Genomic DNA, 6026 nt, shown 5'->3' with positions numbered 1-6026 from the left:
GTTGTCCAGCTCCAGAGGTTGAGATGATCATAAAAATATACATGTATGTGTACATCCAAGCACCCATTCTGATAGAGATTATTATGGAGATTTTACTGGATCCAACTCATCAAATAAACATGGTTAGCCTGAAAAACTGTGGATTGAGAAGACATGGTATGTGATGACATGAAGACAGACAGAGAAGGGAATTATCTTATCTTCATTCCCACACTGGATGGGGGGAAAAAGCCATGAGACAAAGTACAACCTTGAGAATTTGAGTTAAAATTCAGGTTAGGTATAAATTCTCTGGGAAGATTGTGTCATCTTTATCATAGAAATTCTTCAAGAGCATACTAACACCATGTCTGCCTGGTGACATATGACATGGATGGGCTTGATCCTTCCTTGAGATAAAGGGCATGGCCCCACTGACCTCTTAATACCCCTTCCCACCCTGCTCCCCTATGACTGCAGTCCTGGGAACAGCAATATCAGCCACATTGTCACCTCCACTGCTCTAAGAGGATTTCCCACAGGATGTGCCTCAGCTAATAGGCTTCACAAGATCTTTCATGAGGCCAGTTTTAGCATGACCTGCTAGGAAGTGGTGAATATTTCTTCCTTCTTGCAGACACCAGTGCCCAATGGCTTTGCTTGTTACTGGGTTTCATTGCTTCTAATGCTTCTCACACTCCTAATGCTCTGCACTGGTCAACACAGATGAAAGTGAAGTGGTAGTAGGCCTCCTTACCCAAATAAAGCTTTCCACAAAGATTAACCTTTCCTGCTGCTCCAGCCATGGCCAGCCCTGAAGTTTGGCAAGGCAGAACCAGCAGCACATCCCATCAGCATCAGAGTGGTGTGCCAGGGCTGCACTGCCCTCTGTGCTGCTGCACATTCTCAGCAGGATGGGAAATCCATTCCACCTCTGCCTTTGGCCAAAGGGTCATCCCAGACACAAGGAGGTCTGGTACAGCACAATTTCAAGAGTTTCTGCAAGGGAGCTGAGACCAAAGAGTGCAGCAGGCTGAGAAGGCAGGCGGGGAAATAGAGACTAACAGAGATGGCCACTGAGAGAGGAGCTGGGGCTGTAGGGACCCCTGAGCCATGGGGCTAATGTGGAGAGGACTTTTTCTGTGTCATCTGCACTTTCCAAGGCAGGTGATGATTTTTTTAGCTAAATACCTGTCAAACCTGGTCATCACTTCTTTATTTCTAATTTTTAAATAAGAATTTAGCCGTTCTGCTTGCTTGCTTTAAAATAATTGCAATTTCAACTTGTTTGGTCTATTTCTTCCTAGACTGATACTCTTCTTTCTCCCTCTCTATGTTTAACTATAAGTATTCATAGAAGAGAAGATTGATTCAGATTAGATATAAAAAAGAATTTTCTTACAATGAGGGTGGTAAGCTATTCTATTATTCAGGAGGATTTGGGTCTCAACTTTGCTACAGTCTTCCTCTGACCAGCCACAAATCACATGGATCTGGGAATCTGGGCCACAGGTCATGTTTATTCTTGCTCTCTGGCCCTGTGACGTTCACTATCTTGGGTTGACAGGAGCCCAGCATCCACAGAGGGTTAAAGGAGCTCCTGCTCTACCTCTCCAGGGATTATGGATCCTGTTTACTTGTCAAGTGCTTGGCAGTCCCTGGAAGCAAGGCACACTCTGGGGTTTGTAGGTAATGTCAAAAACACAGCATGGAAAAATCTGGCACCAGCTCATTCCATCCTCTGAGGGATGCTGATTCTAGTGAGTGAGCATCTCAAGATTTTGGGGTTGCTGATGAGGAAAATGAGGTGCTTAGCCTTCCTGGGAGATCCTGCCACAGCAGCTTAGCTCTCCCTCAGAAGATAGAAGCTAAGCACTTTGTAAGTAATTCTGAAAATCCTGACCTCCCAGCCCTGTTTACATGCTCCTGACAATGCAATGCTGCTCTCCCAGTTCAGAGTGCTCTTGATGTGGAGGTGAGTTCCTCAGCCCCCACATGAACCCTTGTCCATGAACCTTTGTTTGCAATGAGCAACCAACCAAGCAGGATTTTTTTAAGGATTTTTTAAGCAGGATTTTTCCCCCTTTGCATTATTTTTCTTCTGTGCATGCACAATTTTCTGTGAATGCATGATGTTCTGTGTATTATAGTTTCCTGCAAGCATTTCGTAAACCCAAGTTAATTCAAATCCTTCCTGTAGTGCTTTCTGTATGTAATTTTCTGTGTGTCTTGAACTGCTCATTAAAGATGTGTTTAGGCTGTATTTTGGTGGCTCCTTATAACTTAATAAAATATGAATCCCTTTAGCTCACAGGAATTATTTTGTATCCTCACATCCAAGATGCTGGCTCACAACTACCTGATTTTACAGGTGCTCTCCCTCCTGATAACTGCATTCTCTTCATGTTTTGAAGGTCCCATGTTACCTGAAACACACAAAGCTCCTGTACCCCAGAGACATGGGGGCTCAGTAGGTTGCCAGCCCAAATTCAATGGCTTAGCATCTCCAAGGGGGCTGGGGTCAGAGCATGGGTAGGAATAAAACCAAGCACAAGCTTGAAAAATTGATAAATCATACCAAAAATTCCTTAAATCCAATATATACCATCCTGCCTTGTTGGTCATTGTAGATTATTTCTTCACTGATGGGTTTTTATAACCTGGACAAGGTGTTTTGCCAAAATCCTGTATCAGATGTTTCCTCCAAGAAAGGTTATGTGGAGAGGAGAGCTCACATGGTGGGAGATGCAGAAAAGAGTTCATTGGGTACAAGTCAGACAGAACTAACAGATTATAAAAAAAAAAAAAAAAAAAAAAAAGTGCCAATATTTTTAAGGAGACCCCCTGCTTTCTAAATGTTTTAAATGTTACTTTTCCAAATGTTTAAATAAAAAAAGAAACAAAAAAAAAAAAAAAGTCATTTCTTGTTTTGGATTTAGTTATGTGCTTTTTTCTTTGTCTGTTTTTTTAATGCAAAGTGATGGGTTTCAGATACACTTGCAATTTTATTTCCTTTCATGAAAATTGTGCCATAAGAGAGAGATGTTTAGCATACCACATTTGGGATTTTATTGAACTAAAGGCAGCAAATCTTTCCCTGAGCAGAAAACCACACGTTTTTCTGCAACAGCAGAAAACCTTTTAATTTTGTTTGCAACAGCAGGCAATATTTGAATCCCATTCTCAGGGCAGTAAAACAATTTTGCAGCACTAGAGCTGCAGAAGAGGAAAAAAGCATTTTTTGCTTGGCTTTCCTCCTCTTGGAGAATTAGTCCATAATTTGTATTCATCAGTCATCAGAGGTTTTCTTCTGAGCCTCATGATCTGAACCTGCTAAGTAAGGCAAATCCAGATTACAGCCTCTCACAGCAGAAATACAGGAGAGATCAGGAGGGAAGAGGTGGGAGGAAGAGGCAGGCAGGAGGGAAATACTGAATCACCACACTTTTATTTCTTGTTACATTTTCCAATTTAGAATTTCCATTAGAGTCCCAAAAAGAGTGAAATATTACATTTCTGCAAGAAAGGCATTTGGATATATCTCTTCTTCTTGAGCTTGTTTCTCAGAACAAATCCAGCTGAGTAAGTAGTGAGTGGACATTTTGGAAGGAAATACAGTGTTTTTTTAGCTTTTTTGGTCCTTATTTTGAGGTGACAGCTTGAAGGTCCCTCAGTTGAGGGTTGGAATTAACTCAAATTGAGCCAGTTTCAAGCTGAAGAGTCACTCTAAACTTTATTTGGTTTGGTTGATCTGAGCCCTTTTCTTTCCTTTAGGCTTCTCCTGCCTTGTGTAGCATCAGAGGAGTTTTAATCCTCCAGACAGCTCTGTGTGAGGCTGAAATAGCACAAAAGCTCCTTGAGTCTCAGTGTTTCACTCAGAGACAGCTCTGGCCTCTTGAGAAGGGACCTCTCATTGTGCTGAGCTCCCTGAATAGCCCTGGCTGCAAGGATGCTATGAGTTATTGTTCTTACTGTTATATTTAACACAAGCCCAGGCACTGACCTCTCCCTCCTGGGTTATATAGGTCCCGGAGGGATCAGGGGTATTTTCCAGTCTGTGAGATAAAACTGACCTTGAAGGAAGCCAATTACACACAGCCAACACTCTCCTCTGACTCCTCCTCTCCAGCACTATGATCCTTCCTCCCCTTTGGACCTCTCTGACCACCCCAACAACTTCCAGACAGCTCCAGCATCATCCTTCCCGTGCCTCCCTGAGACTTTTTTTCCTGACCACCCATTTTCTGCCTTTTTTCCCTTTCAGGATGGTATCACAAGCCAGGAGGGTGATGGGCCAGCCCACCTCTCAGGTAGGTGTGTTCCTGGCACCAGGGGCATCGCTGTGACAGCCCCAGAAGGGTGAGACCAAGGTCTCTGTGGGCAGTGGGAACACACCTCCTAGCACGGCTCCTCAGTGGGGTGGAAGCCTCTCCTACTGATCAAACCCCTCTTGTCAGTACCAATATCCATCCTTGTCTGTGACCTTGACTCCTGCCCCTCTCCATTTCCTAAACCCCCAAAACACCACCACATCTCCATCCTCAAAATGCCACATCTCCATCCCCAAAATACCACATCTCCATCCACAAAATACATCTCCATCCCCAAATTACCACCACATCTCCACAATTCCTCTCCCTCCCCTCACTGCTGATTTCCACCCCAACAGCAGCACCTTTGCTCTTTTCCCCCTTGCATTGAGGTCTCAGCTCCTCATCCTCACCTCTGGAGACCTCCCCCATCCCCACACCAACTGTGCTGTGACCCTGGGGACATCCCCATCACTCCCCTCTGGCACTGAGCCCCACTGGGAGGTTTCCAGAAGGTCATGGAAACATTCCTGAGATCTGTGGGTGGATGGCCATGTGAAAGGAAAGGTAGAAGAAAGGATAATAGAGAAAAAAACTAAAGCTAGGGTAAAGCTTGGATGATGATGAACTCCAAGAGAAAAGAGTAAATACTTTTTTGTTGTTGTTGTTTTTGGAGCAGAAAATCTTTGTCTTGCTTGGGCATCTCTGTCCTTAACTAAGAACAAAGGAAAAGAAAAATAGAAAGCAAGCAAGAAATCATAGCATGTGACCTTTTTTTGGAGTTTTATTGGACTGGATTAAGTGTGGGATTACAGGAGTATTTAGAATGTTGAGTAGAGCTCCATTAAATTCTTCCTTGCTGCTGCTTGTTTTCATGGAATGGGAGGGATTTGCAGGGGGTAGTTCAGATTAAGAATCTGGTGGAATCCTTACAGCCTTGGCCAGGACAGGAGGCAGGAAAAGGAAACAAACCCCAGTGATGATCTGGTATTGTCAGTCAGGAGAGAGTTTTCAATTTTTTAACAACTTTTTCTTGTTAAATGCACTTCTTGTAGTTTCAGGAACAAAAATGAAGTGCACGTGATCAGGAGGATTTTTGGTGGCTCCTCACAAGTGGGCAGTAGGATGTGAGGAAGAGAGAGAAATGAAGGGAGGGAGAAAGAAGAAGATGAAAGTATCAGGGCTCTGTAATGGTGAACTGAGCAATGGCTTCCTGCCACCTGAAACTTCCACACTGCAAAATCCCATTAAGTGCAAAGTTTAATGAAGTGCTGGATATCAAAAAAAAGCAGGTATTTAAAGCCTTGATCACCTGCCAAATGTGGCTCCCCCAAACCCCAATGGATATTTCCAGCCCAAATCACCTTTTCCCTTCCCCCATGTCCTGGTCATGCTCCTCTTTCCTAAAAAAAATGGTTTCATGTGTAAAACAAAATGAATAGTGTCCATAGCTGGTGTCTGGTCATGTTCCTGTGCAGGGGTGTCTGGGATTAAACCAACCAAACTGGAAGCAGGACTCCTAGAGTGCAGGTAGGGTGAACCCTTTGGATGAGTCCCTGGACATTATAAATTTATTTGTAATTTATATTTCTAAACTAATTATTAAAGAACATATTCAGAGCAGGCAGCTGCAGTGCAGGTGTAGATGGAGCTCTTGTGGCAAGAGGAAACTGCTGAGCCCTTGCACAACAAAAGGGCACAGGGACCTATGGCACAGGGTGAATGGATGTGCTGAGA

The sequence above is a fragment of the Oenanthe melanoleuca genome, chromosome 1 (genome assembly GCF_029582105.1).
Source record: "Oenanthe melanoleuca isolate GR-GAL-2019-014 chromosome 1, OMel1.0, whole genome shotgun sequence".
Classification (NCBI taxonomy): Eukaryota; Metazoa; Chordata; class Aves; order Passeriformes; family Muscicapidae; genus Oenanthe; species Oenanthe melanoleuca.
The sequence above is the reverse complement of the archived record's forward strand: the minus strand, read 5'-3'. Positions refer to the sequence as shown.